This window comes from Artibeus jamaicensis, unplaced genomic scaffold (assembly GCF_021234435.1).
Source record: "Artibeus jamaicensis isolate MK-2021 breed Jamaican fruit bat unplaced genomic scaffold, CSHL_Jam_final scaffold_1019, whole genome shotgun sequence".
In the NCBI taxonomy this organism is placed as follows: Eukaryota; Metazoa; Chordata; class Mammalia; order Chiroptera; family Phyllostomidae; genus Artibeus; species Artibeus jamaicensis.
In genome coordinates this window covers 21,480,105-21,494,972 of record NW_026522025.1, presented here as the reverse complement: position 1 = coordinate 21,494,972, position 14,868 = coordinate 21,480,105, and the positions used below count along the sequence as shown (strand labels likewise).

General features: G+C 37.4%; 1 protein-coding gene across 1 annotated transcript in view; it reads right to left on the bottom strand.

Annotated features, from left to right (window-relative positions):
- The window catches only part of TNNI3K (TNNI3 interacting kinase), a 277,088-nt gene that overhangs the window by 154,637 nt on the left and 107,583 nt on the right, over positions 1–14,868 (bottom strand).

Below are 14,868 nucleotides of genomic sequence, written 5' to 3'. Positions count from 1 at the left end.
CAAAAGAGAGAAGCCTTTGTTGACATTTTCAAAAGCTAGCTTCGTACAGGCCATCTCCCCAAAGAATGGAAAAATGGCAATGTAAGGAACCAGCAACACTAGAAAATTGCAGGCCAGGAGGTTCACCATCTGTCACAGGAAAGCGTTTGAAGGGTTTCCAAGGATCAAGAAGAGAATCGCTTCTACCACTGCAGGCTTAGCTGTTGGACCTCAGGCCAGAGAAGGTAAGCCTGTTACAGGGGCACACCCCTGTCCCCCGGATTTGGGACTTCTCAGGGAATGGCTGCGCTGTGCTGAGGAAAGAGGAAGCAGAGCGAACCACTTCACCACAAAAAGCACTGGAGTAAGAAGTCCTGAGGCCAGGTTTCAGTGTGGAGTTGTAGTATTTGTATGTCAAAGCAAAAGTGAATTTGGGCCCTGGCTGCTGTGGCTCAGTGGGTTGAGCGCGGGCCTGTGAACAAAAAGAGCGAAGTTTGATTCCCAGGCAGGGCACATGCCTGGGTTGCAGGCCAGTTCCCAGCAGGGAACTCACAAGAGACAACCATACACTGATGTTTCTCTCCCTCTCTCCTTCCCTTCCCCTTTAAAAAAAGATAGATAAATGAATAAAATCTATTTTTTTAAAAAAGTGAATTTGGATATTCCAGAATTCCTGTTTTTGGCCAAACCCTGACTTCCTAAGCTCCGTTATACTCACAGGTACGTATGTTTCGTATATACACACAAACCTGTGTGGCATCTCGAATGGCATACAACGGCTTAGACCCCACCCCTGACGTGTGACATTCGGGGATTTCTGACCGGGATGATGCCAAGACTGCAGAGGAAGTTACAGTGAGAGATGGCTGGTTTGCTCAGGTTCGTGGGAGCGATGTAATAGTGTGGGCAGAATTAATGAGTTTTCCTCTGATTTAAATATACCTGTTTTAATTTAAAGGGAGTATGTGTCTAAGGGAATTTATTTAATGAGGTGTTAAGTAAGAGCCCTATATTTAGAATTAGGGGATGGAGCCAAAATTAAATGAGACTTGTAATGAAGGTAGCGGAAAGAGAAAGAACATTTTAACTGGGCCTGGAAGGAAGCTTCAGTTACTTCGATTAGAGTACAAGGAGAGGAACACTTGGGACTAAAGGACATTCCAGTAGTGGAGGAGCAGAGGGGAAGGGACCTGCTATTTTTGAGGAACCTGAACCAAAATGAACCGCGTTGAGAACGTTTGAAAATTACCTCTGAGAACTATGAGAATCAGATGGGGATAAATTGCCTTTTGAGAGAAGATGATCACGAGTTAGACGGCAAAGGGTCTATTTAAATAATATGTGGGACCTTGAGAGTTAGTGGGGACTCTCCATTTATCTGGTGGTTCAAGAAGCTGTTGGGGTCCAGGGCAAGCAGTCCTCAAATATCCTATTATGGCATATTGATTATTTTGAATGAAAGTTACTGGAAAAGCAGCCAGTGCAGGAAAAGCACTTGACACTTCTTTGTCTCCTTAAAATGCAGGAAATTAGTCTCCTCTGTGAAAAGTGAACTCCTTGAGCAGAGTTGGGGTTTGGGGGTATGGGCTAAGACACCCTTAACACCAGAGTTAAGGAATTCAGGGCCAAAAAGTGTATATAAACAAGGCATTTTTTACTTCTTTACTAGTTTACTACCCTAAGCCCTCTCTCGGTTTAGATTCCTTACTAAGTGAGAATCCAAACCTAACTTTCTTTATACAGTCAAATCCTCACAAATTCATTGTTGTTTGTCTAAAGAGTATAAAAAGCTGCCTGCTTCAGTCATCTCTCTGAACATCACTTATAATCTTCCATGTGCATGCATTAAATTCTTCTTCTCCTGTTAATCTGATCAACCGTTAACCTTAGTATTGGTTTAGTCATAAGAACCATGAGAGGTAGAGGGGACCATTTTTGCCTCCAAAACAGTTTTGGTGAACCGGGAAGGATATTTCACTGGCTGGAAAACCATTTTTGCCTCAGGAACTACTTCAGATAAAGAGATTCGGGGACATCTGACAAGTGTCAGCACGATGTAAGATTTCCTGCCATGTCAGCCTCTGGAACCTCTGTCTGCAGAACCCAGTGGAAGCCAACAGTGGTGAGAGCCCTTTGGCTCTGTGTAAATGTAGATTAGCACCAGCAAGTATTTGTGGAGCTAGTTCTTTGGGCATAAGTGACTTTGGTAAGAACTTGGGATGAGTACTTTTGTTTTCCACTGATTCCATTCCTCCCCAAAATGATCATTGTTTTCTTTCATCTTTTTCTTTATGACCAATGCAACTATCTTCTCTGGTCTCCACCAGCCAGAGGATATATACATACATCTGGTTGGCAGCTGAATGGGCTGAGGGTCTAAGCTTAGGCAGTCAAACTCTCTCCTCTGTTCTGCAGGAGGCAACATCCTGTTTTAGATGACAGGGCTTCTCATAGTTCTTTCTTGGGGTAACTCTAAGGATAAACTATTTGGATCTTGTGAGGGCTGCTGCTTCTTGTGTGTGTGTGTGCTTCCTCCCACCCCCCACTGTCTCAGGGAATGCCTCTGGTTCAGCCATAAATGGGCTTATTGGTTCGAGTCGTTAAGATCCATAGATTCTACTCATCGATGGCCAGACCACAGATCAGTTTATGCTGTGTCTGTTACAAAGTTTGTTAGGAAACACACACACACATACAAACACACAAACTTGGTATAATAAAATTTTCATAAGTAACAAAACATAATTATTGAAAAAATAAATTAAATTTAAATGAGATAAGAGATTTTAGTTACAAAATTATACTTTATAATAGATGTACTTAAAACCACAATGAGATACACCAGTCAGAGTGGCCATAATAAACAAAGCAACAAACAACAAATGTTGGAGAGGTTGTGGAGAAAAGGAGACCCTAATCCATTGTCAATGGGATTGCAGACTGGTACAACCACTATGCAAAACAGTATGGAATTTTCTCAGAAAAATAAAAATGGACCTGCCTTTTGACCCAGCAATTCCACTGCTAGGATTATATCCTAAGAACCCTCAAACACCAATCCAAAAGAACCTATGCACCCCAATGTTTATAGAAGCACAATTTACAATAGCCAAGAGCTGGAAGCAACCTAGGTGCCCGTCAGTAAATGAATGGATCAAAAAACTGTGGTACATATACACAATGGAATTCTATGCAGCAGAAAGAAAGAAGGAGCTCCTACCCTTTGCAACAGCATGGATGGAACTGGAAAGCATTATGCTGAGTGAAATAAGCCAGGCGGTGAAAAACAAATACCATATGATCTCACCTTTAACAGGAAGCTAAACAACAAAATAAACAAGCAAGCAAAATATAACCAAAGACACTGAAATAGAGAACAGGGGGTCAGTGACCAGAGGGGAGAGGGGAGGAAATTTCAGGTCAAAAAGGGGAAGGATTTACAGGAACTAGTATAAAGGACACATGGACAACAACTAAGGGGGTTAGAAATGGGAGGGAGGTGGGGAGAACTGGGGATGGTGAGCTGGGATGGGAGTAAAAGACAGAAAACTGTACTTGAAAGATTACATTAAAAAGAAAAGAAAGAATTACTAAAAAAAAAGTAGCGTCCAGCCCTGGCTAGTGTTGCTCAGTGGATTGAGTGCTGGACTGCAAACCAAAGGGTTGTGGATTGGATTCCCAGTTGGGGCAGTGCCAGGGCTGAGGGCCAGGTCCACAGTAGGGGGCAGACAAGAGGCAACCACACACTGATGTTTCTCTCATGCTCTTTCTCTCTCCCTCCCTCTCTCTCTAAAAATGAAGAAATGAAATCTTTTAAAATAAAAGTAGTGTCTACAATTTTTTTGGTAAATTGAAACTTTAGTTTTACTAAGTTAATTAAATGATGAGAATTTATTAAATATCTAGATCATGTCCAAATAAGGTAAAATATGAAATATTAATAACTAAACATAGTTTTGTCTACTTCTGGCATCTAATTATAGAGGAACAAAAAGTCAAATTTGGGTCTCTTAGTAAACTCGTCATTTGCCATACTGAGAAATTTTCCATGAAAACGCACTTATTTCTAGAAATTATAAAAAGTATCAAGCGTGGCTCTGGCTGGTGTAGCTCAGTGGATTGAGCATGGACCTGTGAACCAGAGTATCCCAGTTCCATTCCCAGTCAGGGCACATGCCTGGGTTGCGGGCCAGTTCCCAGCAGGGGACTCATGGGAGGCAACCGTACATTGATATTTCTCTCCCTCTCTCCTTCCCTTCCCCTCTGAAGATAAATAAACAAACAAACAAACAAACAAATAAATAAATCTTTTAAAAAATATCAAGTGTGTCAATCCACAGAATGCTAACGTAAAGGACAGTTCACAATGGCTTTATTGTTAGTGTTTACTGGGAGGGGGTGGGGGGACCAGAGGAAAAAAGGTGGAGGAATTAGTCAAAGAACTTTTATGCCCATAACCCACAGACACAGACAACAGTGTGGTGGTGGCCTGAGGGAAGGGGGGCCCCCGGGCTGGGAGGAGATGTGCTAAGGGGGGAAAATGGGGACATTTGTAATAGTGTCAACAATAAAAATAAAGTTAGAATATTATAATAATACGAGACTACTAGAAATAAAGAAACAACTCTATATGAAAGAAAATAATATGTTGATGAAAGAAGGTATGAAGTATAGGGATGCACTTTTGAGGAAAACATAAAAAGTAATTTTGTCCTAAAATTCAGCTGGTGTTTTTTAATTTTTTTATTGAATGTATTGGGACACTGGTTGATGACCCTAGCCAGGTGTCCGGTGCACAGGTGCACACCCCTACAGGACGTCAGCTGTGCCCTGCCCTGTATGCTCCTCGGCCCAAGTCAAGTCTCCATCCGTCACCTTCAGCCCCTCTCTCCTGCTCTACTGCACCGGCAATCATGGAAGCATTTCTTAATGAGCAAGAAAAAGAGGGATAAACTAAAATGGACATAGAAAAATCTGCAGAAGTTTTATGAAAAATGAAACTTGAGAAAGGAATTTTCTATGTGATCAAGCTAGATAAGAATAAATGAATTTATTATAAAGGTGTCAAAAGTAAGCTTTAATATCAATGGTGTACTTATGTAAAACTAAAACTTAATTTTATTTCATCTCCCAGAAGGTCATAGTTTTCTTGGACTTTGCTCCACTTTTGATAATAGACTGTAAAAAGTTTTTCTTTACCTTTTAAAGTAATCTTTCCAGAAAGCACAGATTTTTGTCTTAGCAACCATGTTTCATGCTGTCTTCATTTAGGTGTTAATGTTAAAAGAACTAAATTTGGCTTACAACTACTTAACTTTTTGTATTTGCCAAAGAAGTCTTTAATTGTCACCATGATTAAATGGGTAACTAAGTATTATTTCACAGTGAACTATGATCCTGTTTGATTGTTTTAAAACCTTTTGATATATATACTTTTAAAAATACTTCTTATAATCAATTTCTAAATGAAATCATTTTGACCTCAACTAACTGATTTTTTCTTTTTTGCAATATCCCTGGAACATTTCAAAGGATTTGTTCTCTCTTGTTATAAAAAGGAAAATATTAAACTAATTATAGTCATTTAGTATGTTAAATTGCTTGGGTAGCATAGTCAAATAAGTGGTAAAAACCTTCTTAAGATACATTGCATGGGTGAATGTTATTAAGAATATAAGTGTTCTAAAGAGTATACAAAATTCCTAAAAACCTGAAATGTCCATATATAATGTTATCAATCATAATTCTAGTCATGATCTCAAAATACCTGTTACAGAAATGTCCTTGTCATTTGCATTATAATCAGTTATTTACGCCATTTTAGGTACTTTGTCATTTACAGGCAGTTGTTTTACTCTGATGCTTTTACAAATGTGCTTCACTTTCAAAGATATTCAAAGCATACTAGAATATAGGCTTCTAATACCTTTCAGATCATACCATTGAACTAGATAAGCACTTACAGAATACTAAGGAAAAACTGACTTCATAAAACTGCTAACAAAAGATCAAGAGCAATGAGAACTAGTACAGGGACTTCATTAAGTAATGAGTACAATTTCAATGTTTATAAATTTTTATTTGAAATACTACTGGTTCTTAAACTTTGATTTTCAATTACTAAATTTTTTTTTCTTTTAAACAATCTATGACTTAAAGAAATTTGTTAAGTTATACCTTTGTAAGCAGAACTGAAACCTTTCTCTCCCTGCCTGGTACCTCCAAAATTCAAACACTCTTACTGGCATTCCTATTTTCACTGCAATATAGTTGCTCATGTAAGTTCACTAAGAATGTATTCTTCTAATAGGGTACAATTTGAAACTGGTTATTTTACCAAGGCTTTGACTAAAATATCATGTTTGAGGGGCACCTACATCAATTTAGATATAACCAGACAGCTCTAAGAATTTAAAGTTGACTTTATGGAAGCAAATAAAGCCCCTTGGAAGTATTGGCCTGGTACGTTGCTTAGAGCATACCCAGCAACCTTATTGGGGAGTCAGGAAAGTCACTTCCTGGCAGATGCAAAGAACCTTAGGGTTTGGAAACCTCAAGAAGAGAGATATGAACCTAAATCTAAAGGTATTAACAGGTGAAGTCTGATGACAAATATTTTGCTTGGCTTCTGAGCCTTGAGAGACTATTAAAAGTTCAATCTGAAAATCCCTTTTAAATAGCAAAGCGGATTTAAAAGAGGTTATAAGATTGATTGCTATTCTTGTTGCACGTATATGAATACCCAGGCCAAGTTTATTGAGACTAGATTATTTTGCAAACAATTAGTCTAAATTTGTCTATCTTTAGTTAAAAAATTGGGTGATTCTTAGATGAGAAAGTTATGTTTTAGTAGAAACCATAATATTTATTTGTGGAGATCATATTCTAATTTTATTAATTATCTTTGAGACTTTGCTCTTTGGCTGTAAGCTGGATGGGATGTTGAATTCTTCTATTTTCCTCATATTTGGCTGTAACTCTCTAAGCTAATATTTCCAATTTTTCTCCCATCTTCTAGCTTGAAGTCACTAAAAACTAAAACTGCTCCCTTTTCAGAAGCCATGCAAACTAGTTGAATGCCTTGATATAACCGTCACGGAAATTGCTTGCCTAACTCATGCTTAGACACTCTTCATGCCTGCCGCCAATATGTATGTGCCTCAGAGAGTCTACCTGACCTCCCGATGACATCATCAGAGACATTTCAAACTATGGGAAATACATTGACTCCTACATCCAGAAATCTCTGCTCTTGACCGGTTGCCCTCCAGACTTATACTAGATTTATAGTCTAATCTGATAAATAACCACTGTTTTCCTATAACTTTCATAGAAATGCCACTTATTAAATATATGATTCTTGTACCTTAGAGGCCTAACTTTGGGAAGCCACGTAGATCACCATCTCCTAAAATGAATTTAACTGAATTGATATATCATTAGGACTAAGAGATTGGTCAGTGAAATGGCATAATCTACCAGCTCAACTTTTAATATGTGAAGCTTCCAGGGAGATTTCAAAGGAGAGAATGGTCAGGTGCCAAGACAAATAGACCCTCCAAAGCCCACAATGGCATATTAATTATTTCGAATTAAAGTTACTTAAAAAGTAGCCACTGCAAGAAGGGTTTATTGACCCTCCATTCCTCCTTGAAATGTTGTAGGACATAAATCTCCCCTGAGAAAGGTGCCCTTCTTGCTCCAGCAGGCTACGTAAGACACCCTTGTCACCAGAATGAAAGAATTCAGGGCCAACAAGTCTGTAAAAACAAGCCTTGTTCCTGCTTCACTAATTTACTAGCCAAGCCCTCTTTCTCTTTAGATTTCTTACTAATGAGCACCAAAATCTAACTTTCTTTGTCCTATCAAGTCCTCACAAATTTATTGTTTTCTTTGTTTAAAAAGTATTTAAAAAGCTGCCTGCTTTGAAATCCTCACAAATTTATTGTTTAAATTTATTGTTTTCTTTGTATAAAAAGCTGCCTGCTTTAATAATTTCTGAGCATGATTTATAATCTCCTGTGTGTATGTATTAAATTGGTTCTTTTCTTGTTAATCTGGTCTTATGTCAATTTTATTGTTAGGCTAGCAATAAAAAAAATTAAGAGGACTGAAGAATTTCCACCCCCCCATCTACAAAGCCAAGGACAAAAGACTGACTTTAAATGGAGAGTGAGCATGTCAGAAATAGGAGTGGAAATTATGACTCAACATCAATACCTGAGTGAAGCTCTTAAGTAGGATTAGAGTAATTCATAAAATTAAATGGCTGAGAAATTCTGTCTACCGGACAAGGTGCAACAAGGTTCTTGAGTAGAATAATAATAGTCTTCCTGTGTTTTATTTTTCACTCAAAGAAAAATTTGTGTATGTGTATACATGCGTGTGTTTTCATTGACACAGAACACAGGAAACTTATGTTTTTGAATTTATATATCATGGTTCATAACATTATATCTCATTACAGCACGTGTTTTTACATGTCTTTAACATAGTTAACAAAAGTGAATTAGAATTATTTCAAAATTAATTCATGTATAATACATTTTATTAAATAGCTTTCTCTGCATTTCCCAATTAGTTTTTAAAGTGTGACACTATGCTTAAAAACTAATATATTTAGTTTGCAATTAATATTATACTTGTGCAATTGATTCATCACCATCTAGACCAGTCTTTTCACTGTTGTCTTGCCCCAGACCCTAGTACTGTCATCATTGTTGTAAATGGGATGCATTTAACACAGTCTCTGGCTGCCCACATAAACTCATTTCCTCTTCCACTGAGAACGAGGACAGATCATATTTCTCAGTACCTCCTGTAGGTAGTCACGACCATGTGATTGAGTTCTTCTAGCTGAGGAGCCGTGGCTGAAAGTGATGCACACTAAGGTTTGGCTCCTAAAACGTGTCATGCACGTCTCCCATACTCTCTTCCCATTTACGCTCACTTTAATGAGGATGATCCCCAAGGAGAGCCTGGAAGCCACATATTGATAATGGATCCGGAGTGACTTCATGGATGGGAACCATCCCGACGCCTGTGTATTCATGCACTCAAGACACCAACGTCTATTGTTTGGGAACCATTATATATTTTGGGGTCTATTATTATAGCAGATAACCTAACCTAACAAATGCAAATTTTGCTTTAAAAATTCATATAGCTTAGTTTTTCTTATCATTATTCAAAGAAGTAATGAAGTTGACACAGACTGCAACTAATTGCTTTTATAACTTCTTTTTTTTTAAATTTGGAAGTTGAAAGTCATGTTCACAATTTTGGACATAAAACATTTCAGAACTACAGACTTCCTTAAGCCCTGAGACCCTAAGCCCCAAGGCAGCGCTTCGTGCAACACTTTAGCTTCTATGCATGACAAATAGTAAAAATGTCATCCCTGGGAGAACTGAGAAAATTGTCCTTGGAATCATTTTTCAGGGGGGTTTTTCCCTCAGAACTCCAGTTCAGAATGGTTGGTAACATCATAAAAACATGGATTACTCATAGGGCATTGATTAATAAACACACATACATTCATGTAAGTCTTTATACATAGGAGTTGATTTATTATTATTATTACATATAGTTCTGTGTTTTCCCAGAGTTTTGTACCCTTGAATGACCATATGAACTGTGTGTACTACAATTGTCCAATATGGAAACTTTTATAGGCTGCCTATGAAGATTCTGCACTCCTGGAAACTTTCTAGTATCAATCATGGATTACAAATTAGTTCCAAAATACTTCATTACATAGAGCACAAATCCCATGTAAACCCCTGGATCTTGGGTCCTACTCTCTGCCACAGGTACCATGGGCCCGCGGATCTCCTTTACATTTGTTATTGGATGAATGAATGAGAGAATACATGATTATACTGTATTTAGAGAGATGATTCTCAAAGCATTTGGAATTACATTGTGACTTGATTCCCCACTATTCTCATTCCCTTCTCGCAGCATAGAATGATGAGACTGTATGGTGAATGGTTAAGCGATGTAATTGACCTTAGACTGGAAGATAGTTTTCAATGCTGCCTGCACATTGGAGCCACTTGGAGTGCTCTCTAAAAAGGTGATACCTGGGCCCCACCCCTGGAGATTCGGATTTAAGTAGCATGAGAATTTTCTTAAAGTTCCCCGAGAGTTTCTAATCTGCGGTGGAGTTGCTAAGGACCATTGCACTGGAACAACATTTCCTCTCTTTGCTTGATCATAAGAATTAGCTGGCAATCTTACTTAAAAGTACAGATTCTCAGGCCCAGTTTAGAACATTCTCAAGCTGTACTTTCAAGTGAAGAGTCTTTGAATTTTGTTTTTTAATGAGGGCCTCCAGATGATTCTGGTCATTGGAAGACTTTGAGAAACACTTCATTGGGCTCTGAGCTCTGCTGGAAAAAGTGCTGTGGTCTGCCGTGCTCAGCTGTTGCACCAGCCATGCACAGACTCTGGCTCATATCAAGCATTCAAATATTTTCGATCAATTAATGAACTCATCTTTAAACTGGAAATAAATTTGAAAAATTGACAGAATTTGAAATGCCATTGTGATTGGTTTTAAACTAGAGAATTACAAAAGTAGAGTTGTGAAGTATTTCACAAATTTTGATGAGTACTCTTTCTAAACTTACCATAGGTACTGTGATGTAATTAATTAATTTACTTGCATTGGTTCTTCAGAATTCTCTGCAAGATGATATGTGCCAGTGAATGTTAAAGGCTTTCTGTACAACTGCTTAGTAGAAAAGTCACAAGTCAAAGGCATAGCTGAGAATGAATTCTGTGCAAACCGAGGAATATAAGTGTACCTAAGAGTCAGGTAATTTAAAAAAATGAATAATTTGTTTATTGGTACTTGAGTGTTTTTTCTAAAATGCAGGGCTTTTATATTTTGTATTCAGTTGAAAGGCAAATCCACACTTTGACTTAAAAACAGTTATTAAAAATTTTACCAATAATTTTTCTTTGCTATTTTCTGCAATCTTCACTAATTTAGTTAAATGTCATCTTTAAAATTAAAATTCTTTTAGCCCTTACCAGCTTTGTCATTTTAAATTAGCTGTCATTTGTCATCAGTAAGTTGGCTATTTTTAGACTATCATTAATTATTTTCCTTTATAGTCACCCGAATAGGCTGACACTCAAAAACCGACAGTGAGTCTTCCCCAGATCTGGACCTCCCTAGACCTCCAATTAATTAGTTGTATTATATAAAAAAAAATATCTGTATGTATGAGAATATTGTGGAATGTTTTTCCATTCTCACCATATCAGAACAAGTGAGGCATTAATAGCAATAACAAATGGCATTTTTATAGTGCTTTACAGCTTCTAAAAAGCTTTCATACACATTTCTCAGGGAGTGCAACGGTTACCCTGTGATGGAAGTACTTCTATTTCATTGTTCACAGTGTAGCTGTACTATATACTTACAGAGGAAGAAGACCATTTATTTGATCCAAAAATGTTTGCAACGATGGTTTAAGGTCAAACAATTTGGAAAATATACCTTTCCAAGAAAACATAGACACTTACTGGTATTAAGCAAAAATCCTTAAAGCTTTTAGCTGTAAACCATGCTTTGCATGTTCCAATGCCACAGAATGAGGGTAAAAATTGGGCCAGATATAAGTAAGTTGGAGGTGGTGGGGGTCTACAGCACATTGGAACATACATCCCTGCCTCTAGCTATATACATTTAAAAATATTTAAACATTATGGGACAAAGGAAACATATCTGTGTGCCTCATATGCAATCTCTGCTCCATAGCAACAGAACATGGTGTGTAGAAAAAGATATAAAGCAGGAAAACAGAAGCACAAGGAAATAATATAAAAAATGATTTTGGCTGCAAGAATTAAGCTCGGTAAGGACTGAGGTACAAAGAGCAAGGTGGGTAAATATGGCTGAAGCTCATCCATATCACCAACCTCCTTCTGTCTTCCTGTTCTGACTTGGTTTTGCTGCAGTTGTTGGGACAACACAAAACAGTGTTAAGAAAACTACAATGATGTGACCTTGCACGTTTTAATCAGTTCACTTACTGGTAAAATAGAGATAATAACTACTTTATAGAATTGTTGTGAGATTAAATAACATGCATGAGAAGGGGTCCTTCCACAGTTTGAGTGCTAAATAAATAGTAGAAAAACCACTTCCTTACTCATTCCTTGAACTTCTCCTTCCTGTACACTAAAGATAAAAATTAACTTTCAGTCCTGTTTCATAAGATGCTTGCCAGGGGAAAGGCAGAGCTCTTTTCTTCCATCAAACAAATCACCAAGTACAAAATCAAAGATAAAAATATTTCCTCTCTCTGGACCGATCAATAGACTCTCATAGCCCCTTTCCTTTAGAACTGTAAAAGGTATTGGGCAAGTTAGTCAGACTATCTCCAGTACCAATAAGGCCATTGCTCCCTAAAATGACATTTATAGAAACACTCCAAGAATTTGGCTCCGTTAAAAATGCATTGATTGAACATCTCTGAGATGCAGAGAAGAGAATCTCTCCCCTTGAAGTCCTGGCATGCTCAGAGTGGTGGGGGAGAGAAGGTGTGAAAGATCATTTCAACACGAATACAAACATGTGTCCGAGTTCCTCCAGTTCTGACTCGCGCCTTTGCCTCTAGCCCTTTCAGTGGGACTAAGTATTGCAGGAATGCAAGAATGAGTACGCTGTAAAAAGACTGAGGAGAGATTCATACCTGTTCTCCAAAGTCTAGTTTTAGCTCTCCATCCTCCAAGAAGCTTTCATTCTACTTTGATCTTTGACTTACTTGAAATCCTTTGAAATCTGCTGCTTAATTGTTTTGGCCCTTTACCGTTTCTACCTCAAATGGCAGTTAAATGGCTTCCTGGGCCTATGTTGTATGTACCTGGCCAGATTGCGGGAAGAGCTCTGAGGGAAAGGACTTACACTCCACCTGGCCCACGTGTAATGCTACATCCTCATTAATCTGAAGAACAGTTTCAGTGTTGCCTGATTCGAGACAAATACAAATAGTCCATAAGTAGTGAATGCAATAGTTCAGGGCATTTTTAGGTTGAAGATACCTATGGAGTCATGTTTTATCAAACTTGAAGTCTTTTTGGTATAAAGTTAGAGACCAAAACATGGTAAATATAAACTTACATCTCTTATATAGTAAATGCTTTATTTTCACTTTTTTCATTTTTAGATTAAATTTATTGGGGTGACATTGATTAATGAGATTCTATAGGTTTCAAGTGTACATTTGTATACTACATGATACGCATACCACATTGCGTGCCAATCACCAAAGACAAATCATCTTCATCAACATGTATTTGGCCTCCTTTATCCTTTACTATCTTAGCTATTTCTGACAGGAAAGTAAAAATATATGGCTGAGATACTTTTACTAGAGAATTCTACAAAAAATTTAAGGAAGAAATAACACCAATTGTGTAAAATCCTGTCCAGAATATAGAGTGGAACACTTTTCAACTCATTTTACGAAACCAGAATTACCATGCTACTGAAAATGGTAATTCTGAAAATTACCATGCTACACAAGAGTAGTACAAAAAATGTACAGACCAATATCCTTCATAAAAATAGATCAGACATCTTCCACAAAATATTAGTGAATTGAACCCATACAGTTATAAAGAGAATAATATATCATCACCAATGGGCTTCATCCTGAAAGTATGAAGCCCATTGGTGATGATATATTATTCTCTTTTAATCAACATCATTTTTGGTCCTGCTTTACAATCTGTTGGTAACAACTTTCACTTATGAACAGGACAACAGAACACACATCCAATTGCCCCCCAAATGAAGGTTTTATAGAGCGAAAAAAACTTTCAGTGATCACTAATCTATTTTAATATCACGTGCAAAAATGGTTCCAGTGATAAGATTACACCCCTAAGACTCATAGATCAATAGGTTGCATTAGGCTATTTTATTACCTAAATCAGTTTCTAAAATATTGTTACTGATAAGCAATATGTTTATTAACATAAATGTTTTTGAAAGAGAGGTAAAGAACTAATGACTAATAATGAAGAAATTACTTTCAAATGAAAAATAGTAAGCAATGATAGAGTCTTTCATGTGTTTACTTCCAATAACTATGATTGGACCACTCTCATATCTAATTTCTTTTGTTTTCTCTCTCCTGTCTTTCCTGTCAATCTCTTCCTTTCATTTCACTGCCCCTGGTGCAAGTGTGCTTTTCATTACTTCTCATCTACATTACTGTAACTTCTGCTCCACTGGTTTCTTGACTTCCCCTTCAAGTTGATCTTTCACATAGATTCTGGGTTAATCTTTCCATAGGACAGTTCCAAATTTGTGATTCTTAGCTCAAACATTCTTATTGATGATTCCAGAACAGTCTAATTTACCATAGGCAAGCCATTGCTGATTTTGGTGCTCTCGTTCTGATTTATTTTTCTGACTTTTCCCCCAATAGTCTGCTTCATACATTACATATGCTATGTATACATATTTATACATTTCAGTGAAACTATACATTGCTGCTCCATGTGAGTTTAACATTCTAACTTCTATTTTCTTTATGTCTTCCCTAAGCCTGGAATACTGCTCCAAATTCTATCCACACTTCAGGGATGTCACCTCTTCCCTGACATTGCTTCTCAAGTCCTCAGAATTACTTACTCTTCTTCTTTCTGAAAGTTTACAAAGAAGTTTCACTATCTCTTTTATAGAACTTGTTATTTTATAACTAAAATATACTTAGGTAAGGATTTTTCCCTCTAGTGCAGTATGGAAGCTCCTTGGGAACGGAGTCAGTGACAGTTATACTTTGCAAACTCCAGTGCGCCAAGTGTAAAGACTCTAGACATTGTAGTTACCTAAATTCTCATTGAAGGACTGACTTAGTGGAG